The sequence below is a fragment of the Pan paniscus genome, chromosome 11 (genome assembly GCF_029289425.2).
Source record: "Pan paniscus chromosome 11, NHGRI_mPanPan1-v2.0_pri, whole genome shotgun sequence".
Taxonomy (NCBI): domain Eukaryota; kingdom Metazoa; phylum Chordata; class Mammalia; order Primates; family Hominidae; genus Pan; species Pan paniscus.
The window spans coordinates 1,073,979-1,093,858 of NC_073260.2; the positions used below are offsets into that span (position 1 = coordinate 1,073,979).

General features: G+C 53.0%; 2 long non-coding RNA genes across 6 annotated transcripts; both read right to left on the reverse strand.

Moving 5' to 3' along the window:
- Positions 1–4,722: 4,722 nt before the first annotated feature.
- On the reverse strand, positions 4,723–8,239 carry LOC117974410 (uncharacterized). Of its 4 annotated transcripts, none has more exons than XR_004664448.3 (4): positions 7,639–8,239; positions 6,470–6,580; positions 6,202–6,270; positions 4,723–5,033 (listed from the first exon to the last, which is right to left on the reverse strand). It is a non-coding gene; the product is annotated as an uncharacterized LOC117974410 (long non-coding RNA). The 4 variants fall into 4 exon arrangements; XR_004664449.3 differs by lacking the exon at positions 7,639–8,239 and adding an exon at positions 7,424–7,632; XR_010109076.1 differs by lacking the exon at positions 7,639–8,239 and adding an exon at positions 7,236–7,632.
- A 458-nt stretch (positions 8,240–8,697) lies between these two features.
- LOC129398699 (uncharacterized) lies at positions 8,698–19,498 on the reverse strand. Of its 2 annotated transcripts, XR_010109077.1 has the most exons (5): positions 18,793–19,498; positions 14,849–14,996; positions 10,992–11,139; positions 9,988–10,211; positions 8,698–8,986 (listed from the first exon to the last, which is right to left on the reverse strand). It is a non-coding gene; the product is annotated as an uncharacterized LOC129398699 (long non-coding RNA). The 2 variants fall into 2 exon arrangements; XR_008626576.3 differs by lacking the exons at positions 8,698–8,986; positions 9,988–10,211; positions 10,992–11,139 and adding exons at positions 12,526–12,843; positions 13,845–14,068 and having other exon boundaries at positions 18,793–19,485.
- Between the last annotated feature and the right edge of the window lie 382 nt (positions 19,499–19,880).

The following is a 19,880-nucleotide window of genomic DNA, read 5'->3' on the forward strand; positions in this document are numbered from 1 at the left end:
GGCTCCCAGGTTGCAGGGGATGTCAGCAGCTCCAGCTCATCCGATTGAAGGAGGCCATGTGGCTTTCCCTGGACTTTCTGCTTGAACAGTGAATCCCTGTAGGGCCTGGATCCATTGCCCTCTTCTCCTCCCACCCCACCCAAGCACTCTTCTTCATGAGTTTGCTTTCTCCTATCTTTTTTCCTCCACTTTTCCTTCAAAAATTGTTGATTAAGCACCTGCTATGGGCCAGACATTTTTCTAGAGTAACACCTCAATGAGCAGACAGATTCTTGTTCTCATAGATCTTCCATTTTAGAGAGAAAGCTGAACGATAAACAAATAATACAGCAGGTGGTGAGAGGTGCTATAAAGAAGGATGAGCAGGGTACGTGGGTGAGAAAATGTGCTACTTTGTCCTCTAGAGGCCAGGGAAAGCCTCTCTGTTTAGGTGATATTTGACAGAGATTTGAAGACACTGAAGGAGTGAGCCATTTGGATCTCTAGGGAAAGAGCATTCTTCCCCAGACAGAGAACAGCAAGTGCAAAGGCCATGATGAAGAAGGGAGCTTGGCCAGAGTGAGGGACACAAACGGCAGCCTACGGTGCATGCATGTCTTAAGAGATGAGGTTCCTGGTGCCCTTTGACTGCCTCAGAGATCCCGTGCTCACAACACACAGCCCCAGTCATCCTAAAATACATCTATGCTATAGAAACTTGTCCCAAAATATCCTTGCATAATGATTTACCTTCTGGTATCCCACCCATGAAAGCAGAAATTTCCTGCTTTCTCCTAATAATTACTAATAATTCTCCTAATAATTACTAATCTGTCTCCTCCCCCAAAATGTAAGGCCAAGAAGAGCAGGGACTTGGCCTATTCATTCACTGCTCTATGTTCGGCTCCTATTTCAGTGCTAAAAACCAAGTGGGCCCTCAATAAATATTTTTGTGAATTTATTTATTTATTTATTTATTTTTTGAGACGGAATCTCTTTCTTCCGCCCAGGCTGGAGTGCAGTGGTGCGATCTTGGCTCGCTGCAACCTCCGTCTCCTGGGTTCAAGGGATTTCTGGCTAATTTTTGTATTTTTAGTAGAAACAGGGTTTCACCATGTTGGCCAGGCTGGTCTCGAACTCCTGACCTCAAATGATCCATCCACCTTGGCCTCCCAAAATGCGGGGATTACAGGCGTGAGCCACCGCTCTTGGCCAGCCCTCAATAAATATTTATTTTCTAGGTGAAATGGGGAATCTAACTATGCTACATGGTAATGAGGCAGCTGACTTTCTTGGAAGCAGAAGACCTAATTCTAGATGTGGTGACATAAAAGCAATAAAGGAAGGACCTCTATAAATCACTCGTGGAGCTGAGCCTCAGCTCTCAAAGTGTTAGATTAGAACTAGGGATGGCAAAATCCTGTTACAGGCACAACAACTCACCTCCTCCCTTCCATGCCCACTAGACTCTCTAATGAAGCGTGGCTGTCTCTCTCTGGAAAAAACTACAGAATTCTTCCCACCCAGTGCTCCTAGCAGCCACAACCAAAGGGTCAGAGGTGACCCTTACAATGAACCCAATTTGCCATCCCTCAATTAGATGTTTAAGATTCCTTTCCACTTTAATATCCTGTGGTGCAAATCTAAGCAAGCCTGCTTGTTTGGCCACATGGAGGTACATGTTCCTGCAAAATCAACCCCAAGAAATCCTATTGCTCACAGGTAAGCAGGTAACCCCTGCTTCCATAGCAGAGGCAGTCACTAGTAGTACTTGCTTCAATTGGGACAAATATTTTTCATCCGGAAACTAATTCAAGTCTACCTTTTTCAGACTCCTTCGAAGGCTGCTAGAATTGGTCCCTTGAGTAAGCTGAGTGTTGTGGTGCCCCTCAGTTCCCATGCCATAGAAGCTCGAACCTCATTCATTAATACACTAGCCCTAAGGCTTGAAACCAGTCTGGCCTGGCTTGGAGCCTTTAGATCACTCTCTAGCTTCTGGCCAATAAGAATGAGCTTCTAGGCCAGGCATGGCGGCTCACGCCTGTAATCCCAGCACTTTGGGAGGCCGAGGCAAGTGGATCACTTGCATCCAGGAGTTCAAGACCAGTCTAGGCGACATAGTGAAACCCCATCTCTACAAAAAAATACAAAAAATTCACCGGGCGTGGTGGCACAGGCCTGTAGTCTCAACTATTCAGGAGGCTGAAGTGGGAGGATCGCTTGTGTGGGGAGGTCAAGGCTGCAATAAGCTGTGATGACACCACTGTACTCCAGCCTGCATGACAGACTAAGGCTGGAGTGCAGTCTCCAAAAACAAAACAAAACAAAACAAGACAAAACCAAAAACCTGCAGCCTGCACCACTCCTACTGGTAGGCTTGCTCTGATATCAGCACTTCAAGCAGGTGATAACACTATGAGGTTTATTTTTAATTGCTAGGTGTGGTGGTTGTATTTCCTCAGAGTAAAAATGCACTTCCTTCCTCCCTTTGAAGTGAGATGTGGACCTGTGATTTGATCTGGCCAAGAAAGTGTGACCGAAAACGACCTGGACACTTCCAATGGGAGCTTTAAAAGCCAGTGCACAATTTATCACTGATCCTTGTTCTGCTTCAGTCATCGTAGAAGCCCAGGTCAGGATGGAACTCCCACCAGCCTGGATTGCTGATTAAGGATGCTCCATGTTAGAGCAAAAATATAAGTTGTTTTAAACCACAGAAATTTGGAGGTGGTTTCTTATTGCAACATAACTAGTCTCTATTGACTGATACTCCATGGTGTAAGATTACTCATGGGATTTTTCTAGCTCAGAGTTTCTCAATTTTGGTAGGATTGACGTTTGGGGTTAGTTATTGCTTTCTTGTGGGGACCATCCTGTGCATTGCAGGATGTTAAGTGGCCTCCCTAGCCTTTACCCACTAGACACCAGCAGCACCCCATCCCAAGTTGTGACCATCAAAAATCCCTCAACAGTATGATTCTACTTATTTGAGGTACCTAGAGTAGTCAAAATCATGGAGACAGAAAGTCAAATGATGGTTGTCAGGGGCTGGGAGAAGAGGGAAATGGCGAGTTAGTGTTTAATGGGTACAGAGTTGCAGTTTTGCAAAATGAAAAGAGTTCTATGGATGGATGATGGTGATGGTTGCACATCAGTGTGAAGGTGCTTAGTGCCACTGAACTATACACATGAAAATGGTTCAAATGGCTAATTTTATGTTTGTGCTTTGCCACAATTTTTGAAAATGGAAAAAAAAATGTCTCCAGACATTGCCAATGTCCCCTGGAAAGCAAAATCGCCCCTGGTTGAGAACTAGTGTTCTAGCGGTAGTGCAACACATTCAATTGTAAAATATGTGTAAAAACGTGGGCTTAGGGCTCAGCCCTGCTTTTTGCCATTGAGGGTTAGAATCTCATCTCTCCTAAAATATTTTTTATCCACTCAGATTTTAGGCCAGGATCAACAGGACAATTGAACGGTTTGATCTAGAAAAAGCCCCTGTCTATGGACCCAAAGCTGGTGTGATATGAATACACTCTGTAAAAACTCTTACACTGTTTTAAGCTTTACATCTGATAAACAGAGCACAGTAGAGACTCCACTTGGGATAATTTTTCCTGAAACCTACTTGTTTTTCATGCTGTTTCTGCAGTTAAGGTGCCTGGTCTTGAAATGTGTTGAAGCAAAAGAATGGGAAGAGCCAAGGGACACATCAGGGAGTTTCCAAATGACAGAACTGCAAACCTGCAGGGCAGTCCTCTGCTGAGGAAGAGGTAGCTTACACTCTGAATGCATCTTGAGGAGTATTCTCCATACCTGAGGAATAAATTAAGGCTAACAAGGGGGCCTAAATGGTGATTGGCTCTGCTCTTGACCAATTGAATTCCATGCTCGGGCTGAGGCAGCAGAGGGCTTCTTACACCCACCTCCACCACCATCACCCTGCCTAAGTCATCTCAGAGAATCCTCTATCTCAGTATTGGGCCTACATTCTTATGCTTCAGCCCTTTTCCATAATGACCCCTCCAGATTGCCACACTCTAGAACCACTACAGAGGGTGGCGTTACTGCTGTATGGACACTTCATCTCAAAGTGAGGGGCCAGCTCACGTGATTTGCAGGGTTCCTTTCTCTGGCCTTCTAAAACATTCTCCAGGTTGAGGCTGAAACTGCTCCCCCAAAGCCCCATAATAGGCATGAACAGATTATCCTCCTCTTCTTGGTTCTCATGGCTAGAATCCTTAACCAATCCTCTCCCCACAAAGTAGGGTTGATTTCACAAGCTGTTATTTCAGCTGCTCGTTCTGCCATCTGCTCTTGAGTTGCTTGGTGAACGCCTCCAGCGGGCTTGGAGCTGCACTGTCACGCTTCACCCCAATCAGCTTCTGGCCCCCCACACTCAAACACATCTGCATCGGCACACCCCTCCCACGCCCCAGTTCTGCCCACAGTGGATCCATCCATCTGCGCTCCAGGCCCCAGCCCCTTGGGAGCTTGCGCTATCAATTACTTGCACTTAGTTCAGAATCTTTAGCCACTCCATGTTCATGGTTATTTCATTTATTCAATGTAGTAACATGTTTAAACCTCTCCCGTCCTGGAAAAAAAAAAAAAGTCCTACGTTTAACCCTATCTCCCTCTTTAGCTTAAAGTCATCTGTAATCTTCCTTGCCATTTATTTACTCCATGGCCCAGGTTGAACAGTATCCACACACCCCCAAAAATTCATGTTCTCCCTAGGAATCTTAGAATGTGACTTTATTTGGAAATAGGGTTGTTGCAGATGTAATTAGTTAGGAGTGGACCCTTAATCCACTATGACTGGTGTCGGTGTCCTTAGAAGAAGAACAGAGGGAACGCAGAGGCACACACAGAGAGGAGGCCATGTGATGATGGGGGCGGAAACTGGGGTGATGCATCTACAAGCCAAGGAATGTCAGGGCTTGCAGGAAACCCCAGAAGCGAATGGAAAGGCATGGAGCAGATTCTTCCTAGCATCTTCAGAGAGAGCATGGTGCTGCCAACACCTCATTTTGAACTTCTAGCTTCCAAAACTGTGAGAGAAAAAATTTCTGTTGTTTTAACAAGACACCCAGTTTCTGGTATTTTGTGACAGCAGACCTAGAAACTGAATATACCCTTTAAACCACCACCGTCTTCCTTTTGGTTCCAAGATTCTTTCGTGTATGACCTGCGAGAGCCAAATCCAGTCTTTATTTGGCCTCTCTGGAGCACGTGCAACTCATTTATTCCTTATTGATGCTTCTCCCCCACATCCTTCTCGGCCTCCTTCATTGCTTCCTAATCTCACAGCCAGCTACCGCATACTGGAGTCCCTGGATTCATCACCACCTTTTCCCACTCTGTTCATGCTCCACTGCAATCTCATCCAAATACCAGCTCTCCTCCCACCCCCATGCTGATGATTCCCCAAGCCCTCTGGCCTAAGCCTCTCTCCTGAGATCTACTTTGAGTTCCCCACTGGCTCCTGGACATTTCCACCTAGAACTTGTACAAGCACTTCAAAAACTACATGGCTAAAATGGAAGTCATGGTCTAGAAGCCTCCTTCCCAAATAAACCTGCTTTTCCTCCTGTAACCTGCATGTCAATGAGAGGCTTCACGTTCACACAGGGGCATAAGCCAGACACCTGGCATCTTCTTGGGCTTCTCCTCTGCACCCTTGGCCGTGGTCACTGAAGCCAAAGGATTCTGCCCATAAGGGTTTGGGGAATGTATCCTCTGCATCCCTGCTGCAGCTGCTTCAGCTCAGCCTCTTACCACCTCTTGTGGCTAGCAGAGACCTCCATTACACCAGACTTTCATGCTGCTCTGGGAGCACTTTCTTATACCACCTTGTTTTAAGCCATTCCCCTGCTTTGAATGCTTCAGGGTTTCCTGGCCACCTGCAGGATGCTGTCCTTAGCATTCCTCCACTTGGAATAACAACGCCTCGTAGCATCTGGCTTTCAGGAGTTTAGAGTGGAGGGGCTCTGCATTCAACTCCAGGACCTACCACATACTTGGTGCGTGGCCCTGGACAACATACTTACTCTCTCTGTGCCTCAGATTCCTCACCTGAAAATGGGGATAATAATAGTACCTACCTCATAGGGTTGTTGTAAAGATTAAATGAGTGAATATGTTCAGAGTACCCGGAACTGTGTCCAGCATGTCGTAAGTGGGCACTAAATATTAACTGCTATTGCTGTTAAGTATTACCTTTCCCCACTCATTTCTGTACAGCTTCCCATGTGCGTTGTTTTCCAGCCGATGAGAACACTCTTCCATCTTAGAAGAAAAAAAAAGAAGCCCCACCTGTGTTCCCCTGGCTCTTGGCCTTGACACACACTGTCTGGAACACCTTTCCCACCACCTCTCCTCCCATGCTCCCTATGAACATACTTTGATTCATCTTTTCTAACCTAAGTACCCTCCCCTGTAGTCAAGCATGCTCTTCATTGAGCCTTCGTAAGGCCCTTGTGCTCACCTCTATTGCAGCACAGATCACACTGCATTATAAAGGACCATCTCCTGTCTCTCTGTCCATCTTTCAGAGTTTGCTGTATTGAACTTAGTGATGTCAGCACGTGGCACTCAGCTAGACAAAGAAAGCAGGCTCAATAAAGGCAGGTAGAATTAAGTAAAGAATTGTATAAAGGCATTAAATAAAGATGGGGTACAAATATGTCCCAGGCTGCCTGGGATAGTCCTGGTTTAGGCCATAGTCCTGATATAATTACTAACAACACCTTCTTTCACTGTCAAAAATAACTCCTTTGGACAATACATTATAAGGTCACTCTAGGTATTAGAGCTGTGATTCTCACCCCATCAGGCCCAATTTTCTCTTTGCTTAACAGCTATTTTAGAATACCCTATGCACTATCTTCAAATGGGATTGATAGGCAATAGAAACTGCCAATAACAGAATTTCAAAAAAACCAATGTAATACCCTAAATACAATGCTAAATGGAAAATGAAGGAGATTTTTTAAAAAGTAGCTTAAACTAAAATTATGTGTGCAGTATTTGGATGTGTAAATGCTTAGGTCTTACACTTCTGGCCAAGATGGAGTAACAGAGACCAAAATTACTTTCTGACCTAAGACAACAAAAATACTGGACAAAATATATGAAACTATGGCCCTCAAGCAACAAAGGGAATCAATCACTGGAATCAAGCATCAAAAGGCAGTGATCCTCAAGAAATGAGAAACGAATGAGGCTAGCCCCACAACTGACTTCCCAAACACCTTAGAAAACTTTCCAGGCCACAGCACAGGAAGAAAGAATGCAGATGGAGCTCAGAGATCTTCCTGAGTTGAGAGGACAGAACTATGAGTCTGGGAAGGCCAATGTGGCTAGAATTCATAGGGCAGAATATTGAGGAGGAGAGGGCTGTACAGAGACAGAGCTCTGGAAATCTGAAGATAATACTTACCCTCCTTGACTGTTTAACAGAGTAGTGATCAGAGTATGCAGGTATGAAAATCACCTGAGAGGGTGGACCCAGTGGCTCGTACCTGCAATCCCAGCACTTTGGGAGGGTGAGGTGGGTGGATAACGAGGTCAAGAGACAGAGACCATCCTGGCAAACATGGTGAAACCCCATCTCTACTAAAAATACAAAAATTAGCTGGGTGTGGTGACACACACCTCTAGTCCCAGCTACACAGGAGGATGAGGCAGGAGGATCTCTGGAACCTGGGAGGCAGTGGTTGCAGTCACCCGAGATCCAGCAAAGCATGGGCAACAGAGCAAGACTCAGTCTCAAAAAAAAAAAGAAAGAAAAAAGAAAACTGCATGAGAATGGAAAAAGAATCATCCACAAAGAGAGCCAGCCCCTATTCCCGCATGGCTCTTGGGACCCCGATCGCAAGGTGGGGAGGCACCTCGCGAGGCGTGGTCTCAGAGCCAGCCCCTCTTCCCCACTGGCTCTTAGGACCCCCATCGCAGTGGGGGGAGGAACCCAAGTGAGGCGGGGTCTCAGAGCCAGCCCCTCTTCCCCCACTGGCCCTTAGGAACCCCATCGCAGGGGGGGGAGGCAGCCCCAGTGAGGCGGGGTCTCAGAGCCAGCCCCTCTTCCCCCACTGGCCTTTAGGACCCCCGTCGCAGGGAGAGGAGGCACCCCCCACGAGGCGGGGACTGAGAGCCAGCCCCTCTAAACCTTCTGGCTCTTAGGACCCCCATCGCGGGGGGGGAGGCACCCCCCGCGAGGCGGGTACAGAGAGCCAGCCCCTCTTCTGCTCCTGGCTCTAAGGACCCCCATCATGGGGGGGGAGGCACCCCCCGCGAGGCGGGTACAGAGAGCCAGCCCCTCTTCCCCCACTGGCCCTTAGGAACCCCATCGCAGGGGGGGGAGGCATCCCCCGCGAGGCGGGGTCTCAGAGCCAGCCCCTCTTCCCCCACTGGCTCTTAGGACCCCCATCGAAGCGGGGGGAGGCACCCCCAGCGAGGCGGGGTCTCAGAGCCAGCCCCTCTTCCCCCACTGGCTCTTAGGAACCCCATCGCAGGGGGGGGAGGCACCCCCCGCGAGGCGGGGTCTCAGAGCCAGCCCCTCTTCCCCCACTGGCTCTTAGGAACCCCATCGCAGGGGGGGGAGGCATCCCCCGCGAGGCGGGGTCTCAGAGCCAGCCCCTCTTCCCCCACTGGCTCTTAGGTCCCCCATCGCAGTGGGGGGAGGCACCCCCGCGAGGCGGGGACTGAGAGCCAGCCCCTCTTCCCCCGCTGGCTCTGAGGATCCTCCGTGGACTCACAGCCTCTTTACCATATTGTGACTAATATCATCTCCCCCTCTGGAGATTACGAACTCTTTCACAGACGGGTGTACACCCTCGGTGTACAGAGGGTGTACACCCGTCTGTATTGGGAGTAATATCATCCTCTTCCTCCCTGAATATGAAGAACAGTATCACAGGGGTGTTTCTACTCCCTGCGATATCGCGTGTCATATCCTCCTCTCCCACGTTGCAATTAGAAGGAATATCAGTGGGGGCGTGTCCACCTGTAGGGAAAAGAAAGAGAGATCAGACTGTCACTGTGTCCATGTAGAAAGGAAAGACCTAAGAGACTCCATTTTGAAAAAGACCTGTCCTTTAAACAATTGCTTTGCTGAGATGTTGTTAATTTGTAGCTTTGCCCTAGCCGCTTGGCCCCAGCCACTTTGACCCAACCTGGAGCTCACAAAAACATGTGTTGTATAAAATCAAAGTTCAAGGGATGCAGGGCTGTGCAGGACGTGCCTTGTTAACGAAATGTTTACCAGCAGTATACTTGGTAAAAGTCATCGCCATTCTCTAGTCTCAATAAACCGGGGACACAATGCACTGTGGAAAGCCGCAGGGACCTCTGCCCTTGAAAGCAGGGTATTGTCCAAGCTCTCTCCCCATCTGATAGTCTGAAATATAGCCTCATGGGATGAGAAAGACCTGACTGTCCCCCAGCCCGACACCCGTAATGGGTCTGTGCTGAGGTGGATTAGTAAAAGAGGAAAGCCTCTTGCAGCTGAGATGGAGGAAGGCCACTATCTCCTGCTTGCCCCTGGGAACTGAATGTCTCGGTGTAAAACCCGATTGTACATTCGTTCAACTCTGAGATAGGAGAAAAGCTGCCCTGTGGCGGGAGGCGAGACATGTTTGCAGTAACACTGCCTTGTTCTTCTTTACTCCACTGAGATGTTTGGGTGCAGAGAAACAAATCTGGCTTACGTGCATGTCCAGTCATAGTACCTTCCCTTGAACCTAATTATGACATAGATTCTTTTGCTCACATGTCTTCTGCTGACTCTCTCCTTATCATCACCCTGCTCTCCTACTACATTCCTTTCTGCTAAAATCATGAAAATCATAATCAATAACAACTGAGGGAACTCAGAGGCTGGTGCCGGTGCAGGTCCTTGGTGTGCTGAGCGCCGGTCCCCTGGACCCACTGTTGTATCTTTACACTTTCTCTCTGTGTCTTATTTCTTTTCTCAGTCTCTCATCCCACCCAACTAGAAATACTCACAGGTGTGGAGGGGCAGTCCACCACTTCATCCACCTTCTGTCATATTGAAAGTAACATCATCTTCTTCCCTCCAGGATCGTGGGAATAATATCCCTGGGGGGTTTCCACTTTCTGCCATGTATGTAGTCATATCACCCCCTCCGCCGTGGAATATCATTAAGGAACATCTCACACGGGGCTGTATACTTCCTCCGATATTGGGAGTGACATCAACCTCTCGGTCTCTGAATATGAGGAAGAAAATCACAGGGCGGGTGTACACCTCGTGCTCTATGATGGGGAGTCATATCTGTCTGTTATGGGGAGTAATATCATCCTCTCCCTTTCAGGATACTAATAACAATTTAACAGGCTGGGTGAACACAGCCTGCGATGCTGAAATTATCATCCTCTGCCCCTCTTTCTCCCCTGGCTCTTAGGATGCCCAGCTCAGCGGAGCGAGCCACCCCCCGCGAGGCGGGGACTGAGCCAGCCCCTCTTCCCCCCTGGCTCTTAGGACCCCCATCGCAGTGGGGGGATGCACCCCTGGCGAGGCGCGGACTTAGAGCCAGCCGCTCTTCCCCCCCTGGCTCTTGGGACCCCCATCGCAGGGGGGGAGGCACCCCCTCATGGCAGGCACTGAGAGCCAGCCCCTCTTCCCTCCATTTCTCTTAGGACCCCCATCGCAGGGGGGGAGGCACCCCCCGCGAGGAGGGGACTGAGAGCCAGCCGCTCTTTCCCCCCTGGCTCTTAGGACCCCCATCGCAGGGAGGGGAGGCACCCCCCGCGAGGCGGTGGCTGAGAGCCAGCCCTTCTTCCTCGCCCAACTCTGAGGATCCCCATCACACGGGGGAGGCACGCCCCGCGAGGCGGGGACTGAGAGCCATCCCTTCTTCCTCGCCCAACTCTGAGGATCCCCATCACACGGGGGAGGCACACCCCGCGAGGCGGGGACTGAGAGCCAGTCCCTCTTCCCCCCCTGGCTTATGACCCCCATCGAGGATTCTAAGACCCTTAGGACCAACCTGGAGGGCTGTGGGTATTAGGTGTCCAAGAAGAAAACTCAGATCTGCCGACGACCGCAGGTAGCTTACTTGGGATTTACTATTCGACAGGTGTCCGAAAGCAGCCCGGGATCCGAAAGAAAGCAGGTCATTTGCAATCTTCCGGAGCCTAAGGGCAGAAGGCTGGTGAGAGAATTCCTAGGAGCTGTGGGGTTTTGTAGACTGCGGAGCCCAACTTTGCAGTATTAGCCACGCCTTTGTATGACATCACAAAGGGGGCGGGGACCGGGAACATTTGGAATGGGGATTCCAACAACAGCAAGTCTTTCATGACTTAAAGGAAAAACTTCTGAAAGCCCCAGCCCAGGGGCTAGCGGATCTCACAAAGCCTTTTCCACTGTATGCGTCAGAGAAAAGATGGCAGCTGGACTTTAAACCCAAACTGTGGGGCCATGGCTGAGGCCGGTGGCCTACCTCTCTAAACAGCTAGACAGGGTTTCTAAAGGATGGCCCCCCTGTTTGAGGGCCTTGGCAGCAACTGCCCTGCTAGTACAAGAAGCAAATCAGCTGACTCTTGGGAAAAACCAGAACATAAAGGCCCCCCAAGCTGTGGTGACTGAAAGCCAGCCCCTCTTCCCCTCCTGGCTCTTAGGACCCCCATCACAGGAAGGGGAGGCACTCCCCGAGAGGCGGGCACTGAGAGCCAGCCCCTCATCCCCCCCTGGCTCTTAGGACCCACATCGCAGGGGGAGGAGGCACCTCCAGCGAGGCGGGGTCTCAGAGCCAGCCCCTCTTCCCCCACTGGCCCTTAGGACCCCCATCGCAGGGGGGGAGGCACCCTCCGCGAGGCGGGTATAGAGAGCCAGCCCCTCTTCTGCTCCTGGCTCTTAGGACCCCCATCACAGGGGGGGAGGCACCCCCCGCAAGGCGGGTACAGAGAGCCAGCCCCTCTTCCCCCACTGGCCCTTAGGACCCCCATCGCAGGGGGGGAGGCACCCCCCGCGAGGCGGGTACAGAGAGCCAGCCCCTCTTCTGCTCCTGGCTCTAAGGACCCCCATCACAGGGGGGGAGGCACCCCCCGCGAGGCGGGTACAGAGAGCCAGCCCCTCTTCCCCCACTGGCCCTTAGGACCCCCATCGCAGGGGGGGGAGGCACCCCCCGCGAGGCGGGGTCTCAGAGCCAGCCCCTCTTCCCCCACTGGCCCTTAGGACCCCCATCGCAGGGGGGGGAGGCACCCCCCGTGAGGCGGGGTCTCAGAGCCAGCCCCTCTTCCCCCACTGGCTCTTAGGACCCCCATCGAAGGGGGGGGAGGCACCCCCAGCGAGGCGGGGTCTCAGAGCCAGCCCCTCTTCCCCCACTGGCTCTTAGGAACCCCTTCGCAGGGGGGGGAGGCACCCCCCGCGAGGCGGGGTCTCAGAGCCAGCCCCTCTTCCCCCACTGGCTCTTAGGAACCCCATCGCAGTGGGGGGAGGCACCCCCCGCGAGGCGGGGTCTCAGAGCCAGCCCCTCTTCCACCACTGGCTCTTAGGAACCCCATCGCAGGGGGGGGAGGCACCCCCGTGAGGCGGGGACTGAGAGCCAGCCCCTCTTCCCCCGCTGGCTCTGAGGATCCTCCGTGGACTCACAGCCTCTTTACCATATTGTGAGTAATATCATCTCCCCCTCTGGAGATTACGAACTCTTTCACAGACGGGTGTACACCCTCGGTGTACAGAGGGTGTACACCCGTCTGTATTGGGAGTAATATCATCCTCTTCCTCCCTGAATATGAAGAACAGTATCACAGGGGTGTTTCTACTCCCTGCGATATCGCGTGTCATATCCTCCTCTCCCACGTTGCAATTAGAAGGAATATCAGTGGGGGCGTGTCCACCTGTAGGGAAAAGAAAGAGAGATCAGACTGTCACTGTGTCCATGTAGAAAGGAAAGACATAAGAGACTCCATTTTGAAAAAGACCTGTCCTTTAAACAATTGCTTTGCTGAGATGTTGTTAATTTGTAGCTTTGCCCTAGCCGCTTGGCCCCAGCCACTTTGACCCAACCTGGAGCTCACAAAAACATGTGTTGTATAAAATCAAAGTTCAAGGGATGCAGGGCTGTGCAGGACGTGCCTTGTTAACGAAATGTTTACCAGCAGTATACTTGGTAAAAGTCATCGCCATTCTCTAGTCTCAATAAACCGGGGACACAATGCACTGTGGAAAGCCGCAGGGACCTCTGCCCTTGAAAGCAGGGTATTGTCCAAGCTCTCTCCCCATCTGATAGTCTGAAATATAGCCTCATGGGATGAGAAAGACCTGACTGTCCCCCAGCCCGACACCCGTAATGGGTCTGTGCTGAGGTGGATTAGTAAAAGAGGAAAGCCTCTTGCAGCTGAGATGGAGGAAGGCCACTATCTCCTGCTTGCCCCTGGGAACTGAATGTCTCGGTGTAAAACCCGATTGTACATTCGTTCAACTCTGAGATAGGAGAAAAGCTGCCCTGTGGCGGGAGGCGAGACATGTTTGCAGTAACACTGCCTTGTTCTTCTTTACTCCACTGAGATGTTTGGGTGGAGAGAAACAAATCTGGCTTACGTGCATGTCCAGTCATAGTACCTTCCCTTGAACCTAATTATGACATGGATTCTTTTGCTCACATGTCTTCTGCTGACTCTCTCCTTATCATCACCCTGCTCTCCTACTACATTCCTTTCTGCTAAAATCATGAAAATCATAATCAATAACAACTGAGGGAACTCAGAGGCTGGTGCCGGTGCAGGTCCTTGGTGTGCTGAGCGCCGGTCCCCTGGACCCACTGTTGTATCTTTACACTTTCTCTCTGTGTCTTATTTCTTTTCTCAGTCTCTCGTCCCACCCAACTAGAAATACTCACAGGTGTGGAGGGGCAGTCCACCACTTCATCCACCTTCTGTCATATTGAAAGTAACATCATCTTCTTCCCTCCAGGATCGTGGGAATAATATCCCTGGGGGGTTTCCACTTTCTGCCATGTATGTACTCATATCACCCCCTCCGCCGTGGAATATCATTAAGGAACATCTCACACGGGGCTGTATACTTCCTCCGATATTGGGAGTGACATCAACCTCTCGGTCTCTGAATATGAGGAAGAAAATCACAGGGCGGGTGTACACCTCGTGCTCTATGATGGGGAGTCATATCTGTCTGTTATGGGGAGTAATATCATCCTCTCCCTTTCAGGATACTAATAACAATTTGACAGGCTGGGTGAACACAGCCTGCGATGCTGAAATTATCATCCTCTGCCCCTCTTTCTCCCCTGGCTCTTAGGATGCCCAGCTCAGCGGAGCGAGCCACCCCCCGCGAGGCGGGGACTGAGCCAGCCCCTCTTCCCCCCTGGCTCTTAGGACCCCCATCGCAGTGGGGGGATGCACCCCTGGCGAGGCGCGGACTTAGAGCCAGCCGCTCTTCCCCCCCTGGCTCTTGGGACCCCCATCGCAGGGGGGGAGGCACCCCCTCATGGCAGGCACTGAGAGCCAGCCCCTCTTCCCTCCATTTCTCTTAGGACCCCCATCGCAGGGGGGGAGGCACCCCCCGCGAGGAGGGGACTGAGAGCCAGCCGCTCTTTCCCCCCTGGCTCTTAGGACCCCCATCGCAGGGAGGGGAGGCACCCCCCGCGAGGCGGTGGCTGAGAGCCAGCCCTTCTTCCTCGCCCAACTCTGAGGATCCCCATCACACGGGGGAGGCACGCCCCGCGAGGCGGGGACTGAGAGCCAGCCCTTCTTCCTCGCCCAACTCTGAGGATCCCCATCACACGGGGGAGGCACACCCCGCGAGGCGGGGACTGAGAGCCAGTCCCTCTTCCCCCCCTGGCTTATGACCCCCATCGAGGATTCTAAGACCCTTAGGACCAACCTGGAGGGCTGTGGGTATTAGGTGTCCAAGAAGAAAACTCAGATCTGCCGACGACCGCAGGTAGCTTACTTGGGATTTACTATTCGACAGGTGTCCGAAAGCAGCCCGGGATCCGAAAGAAAGCAGGTCATTTGCAATCTTCCGGAGCCTAAGGGCAGAAGGCTGGTGAGAGAATTCCTAGGAGCTGTGAGGTTTTGTAGACTGCGGAGCCCAACTTTGCAGTATTAGCCACGCCTTTGTATGACATCACAAAGGGGGCGGGGACCGGGAACATTTGGAATGGGGATTCCAACAACAGCAAGTCTTTCATGACTTAAAGGAAAAACTTCTGAAAGCCCCAGCCCAGGGGCTAGCGGATCTCACAAAGCCTTTTCCACTGTATGCGTCAGAGAAAAGATGGCAGCTGGACATTAAACCCAAACTGTGGGGCCATGGCTGAGGCCGGTGGCCTACCTCTCTAAACAGCTAGACAGGGTTTCTAAAGGATGGCCCCCCTGTTTGAGGGCCTTGGCAGCAACTGCCCTGCTAGTACAAGAAGCAAATCAGCTGACTCTTGGGAAAAACCAGAACATAAAGGCCCCCCAAGCTGTGGTGACTGAAAGCCAGCCCCTCTTCCCCTCCTGGCTCTTAGGACCCCCATCACAGGAAGGGGAGGCACTCCCCGAGAGGCGGGCACTGAGAGCCAGCCCCTCATCCCCCCCTGGCTCTTAGGACCCACATCGCAGGGGGAGGAGGCACCTCCAGCGAGGCGGGGTCTCAGAGCCAGCCCCTCTTCCCCCACTGGCCCTTAGGACCCCCATCGCAGGGGGGGAGGCACCCTCCGCGAGGCGGGTATAGAGAGCCAGCCCCTCTTCTGCTCCTGGCTCTAAGGACCCCCATCACAGGGGGGGAGGCACCCCCCGCGAGGCGGGTACAGAGAGCCAGCCCCTCTTCCCCCACTGGCCCTTAGGAACCCCATCGCAGGGGGGGGAGGCACCCCCCGCGAGGTGGGGTCTCAGAGCCAGCCCCTCTTCCCCCACTGGCCCTTAGGACCCCCATCGCAGGGGGGGGAGGCACCCCCCGTGAGGCGGGGTCTCAGAGCCAGCCCCTCTTCCCCCACTGGCTCTTAGGACCCCCATCGAAGGGGGGGGAGGCACCCCCAGCGAGGCGGGGTCTCAGAGCCAGCCCCTCTTCCCCCACTGGCTCTTAGGAACCCCTTCGCAGGGGGGGGAGGCACCCCCCGCGAGGCGGGGTCTCAGAGCCAGCCCCTCTTCCCCCACTGGCTCTTAGGAACCCCATCGCAGTGGGGGGAGGCACCCCCCGCGAGGCGGGGTCTCAGAGCCAGCCCCTCTTCCACCACTGGCTCTTAGGAACCCCATCGCAGGGGGGGGAGGCACCCCCCGCGAGGCGGGGTCTCAGAGCCAGCCCCTCTTCCACCACTGGCTCTTAGGACCCCCATCGCAGGGGGGGGAGGCACCCCCGCGAGGCGGGGACTGAGAGCCAGCCCCTCTTCCCCCGCTGGCTCTGAGGATCCTCCGTGGACTCACAGCCTCTTTACCATATTGTGAGTAATATCATCTCCCCCTCTGGAGATTACGAACTCTTTCACAGACGGGTGTACACCCTCGGTGTACAGAGGGTGTACACCCGTCTGTATTGGGAGTAATATCATCCTCTTCCTCCCTGAATATGAAGAACAGTATCACAGGGGTGTTTCTACTCCCTGCGATATCGCGTGTCATATCCTCCTCTCCCACGTTGCAATTAGAAGGAATATCAGTGGGGGCGTGTCCACCTGTAGGGAAAAGAAAGAGAGATCAGACTGTCACTGTGTCCATGTAGAAAGGAAAGACATAAGAGACTCCATTTTGAAAAAGACCTGTCCTTTAAACAATTGCTTTGCTGAGATGTTGTTAATTTGTAGCTTTGCCCTAGCCGCTTGGCCCCAGCCACTTTGACCCAACCTGGAGCTCACAAAAACATGTGTTGTATAAAATCAAAGTTCAAGGGATGCAGGGCTGTGCAGGACGTGCCTTGTTAACGAAATGTTTACCAGCAGTATACTTGGTAAAAGTCATCGCCATTCTCTAGTCTCAATAAACCGGGGACACAATGCACTGTGGAAAGCCGCAGGGACCTCTGCCCTTGAAAGCAGGGTATTGTCCAAGCTCTCTCCCCATCTGATAGTCTGAAATATAGCCTCATGGGATGAGAAAGACCTGACTGTCCCCCAGCCCGACACCCGTAATGGGTCTGTGCTGAGGTGGATTAGTAAAAGAGGAAAGCCTCTTGCAGCTGAGATGGAGGAAGGCCACTGTCTCCTGCTTGCCCCTGGGAACTGAATGTCTCGGTGTAAAACCCGATTGTACATTCGTTCAACTCTGAGATAGGAGAAAAGCTGCCCTGTGGCGGGAGGCGAGACATGTTTGCAGTAACACTGCCTTGTTCTTCTTTACTCCACTGAGATGTTTGGGTGCAGAGAAACAAATCTGGCTTACGTGCACGTCCAGTCATAGTACCTTCCCTTGAACCTAATTATGACATGGATTCTTTTGCTCACATGTCTTCTGCTGACTCTCTCCTTATCATCACCCTGCTCTCCTACTACATTCCTTTCTGCTAAAATCATGAAAATCATAATCAATAACAACTGAGGGAACTCAGAGGCTGGTGCCGGTGCAGGTCCTTGGTGTGCTGAGCGCCGGTCCCCTGGACCCACTGTTGTATCTTTACACTTTCTCTCTGTGTCTTATTTCTTTTCTCAGTCTCTCGTCCCACCCAACTAGAAATACTCACAGGTGTGGAGGGGCAGTCCACCACTTCATCCACCTTCTGTCATATTGAAAGTAACATCATCTTCTTCCCTCCAGGATCGTGGGAATAATATCCCTGGGGGGTTTCCACTTTCTGCCATGTATGTAGTCATATCACCCCCTCCGCCGTGGAATATCATTAAGGAACATCTCACACGGGGCTGTATACTTCCTCCGATATTGGGAGTGACATCAACCTCTCGGTCTCTGAATATGAGGAAGAAAATCACAGGGCGGGTGTACACCTCGTGCTCTACGATGGGGAGTCATATCTGTCTGTTATGGGGAGTAATATCATCCTCTCCCTTTCAGGATACTAATAACAGTTTAACAGGCTGGGTGAACACAGCCTGCGATGCTGAAATTATTATCATCCTCTCCCCCTCTTCCTCCCCTGGCTCTTAGGATGCCCATCTCAGCGGAGCGAGCCACCCCCCGCGAGGCGGGGACTGAGCCAGCCCCTGTTCCCCCCCTGGCTCTTAGGATCCGTATCGCGAGTGGGGGAGGCACCCCCCGCGCGGCGGGGACTGAGAGCCAGCCCCTGTTCCCCCCCTGGCCCTTAGGATCCGTATCGCGAGGGGGGGAGGCACCCCCCGCGCGGCGGGGACTGGGAGCCAACCCCTCTTCCCTGCCTGGCTCTTAGGACCCCCATCGCAGGGTAGCAAGGCACGCCCCGCGAGGCGGGGACTGAGAGTCAGCCCTTCTTCCCCCCCTGGCTCTTAGGAACCCCATCGCAGTGGGGGGATGCACCCTTGGCGAGGCGCGGACTTAGAGCCAGCCGCTCTGCCCCCCCTGGCTCTTGGGACCCCCATCGCAGGGGGGGAGGCACCCCCTCGTGGCGGGGACTGAGAGCCAGCCCCTCTTCCCTCCATTTCTCTTAGGACCCCCATCGCAGGGGGGGAGGCACCCCCCGCGAGGCGGGGACTGAGAGCCAGCCGCTCTTTCCCCCCTGGCTCTTAGGACCCCCATCGCAGGGAGGGGAGGCACCCCCCGCGAGGCGGTGACTGACAGCCAGCCCTTCTTCCTCGCCCAACTCTCAGGATCCCCATCACACGGGGGAGGCACACCCCGTGAGGCGGGGACTGAGAGCCAGTCCCTCTTCCCCCCCGGCTTATGACCCCCATCGAGGATTCTAAGATCCTTAGGACTGACCTGGAGGGCTGTGGGTATTAGGTGTCCAAGAAGAAAACTCAGATCTGCCGACGACCGCAGGTAGCTTACTTGGGATTTACTATTCGACAGGTGTCCGAAAGCAGCCCGGGATCCGAAAGAAAGCAGGTCATTTGCAATCTTCCGGAGCCTAAGGGCAGAAGGCTGGTGAGAGAATTCCTAGGAGCTGTGGGGTTTTGTAGACTGCGGAGCCCAACTTTGCAGTCTTAGCCACGCCTTTGTATGACGTCACAAAGGGGGGCGGGGACCGGCAACTTTTGGAATGGGGATTCCAACAACAGCAAGTCTTTCATGACTTAAAGGAAAAACTTCTGAAAGCCCCAGCCCAGGGGCTAGCGGATCTCACAAAGCCTTTACCACTGTATGCGTCAGAGAAAAGATGGCAGCTGGACTTTAAACCCAAACTGTGGGGCCCTGGCTGAGGCCGGTGGCCTACCTCTCTAAACAGCTAGACAGGGTTTCTAAAGGATGGCCCCCCTGTTTGAGGGCCTTGGCAGCAACTGCCCTGCTAGTTCAAGAAGCAAATCAGCTGACTCTTGGGTAAAACCAGAACATAAAGGCCCCCCAAGCTGTGGTGACTGAAAGCCAGCCCCTCTTCCCCACCTGGCTCTTAGGACCCCCATCGCAGGAAGGGGAGGCACTCCCCGCGAGGCGGGGACTGAGAGCCAGCCCCTCTTCCCCCACTGGCTCTTAGGACCCCCGTCGCAGGGGGAGGAGGCACCCCCAGCGAGGCGGGGTCTCAGAGCCAGCCCCTCTTCAACCACTGGCCCTTAGGACCCCCATCGCAGTGGGGGGAGGCAGCCCAGCGAGGCGTGGTCTCAGAGCCAGACCCTCTTCCCCCACTGGCCTTTAGGAACCCCGTCGCAGGGAGAGGAGGCACCCCCCACGAGGCGGGGACTCAGAGCCAGCCCCTCTAAGCCTTCTGGCTCTTCGGACCCCCATCGCGGTGGGGGAGGCACCCCCCGCGAGGCGGGTACAGAGAGCCAGGCCCTCTTCTGCTCCTGGCTCTAAGGACCCCCATCACAGGGGGGGGAGGCACCCCCCGCGAGGCGGGTACAGAGAGCCAGCCC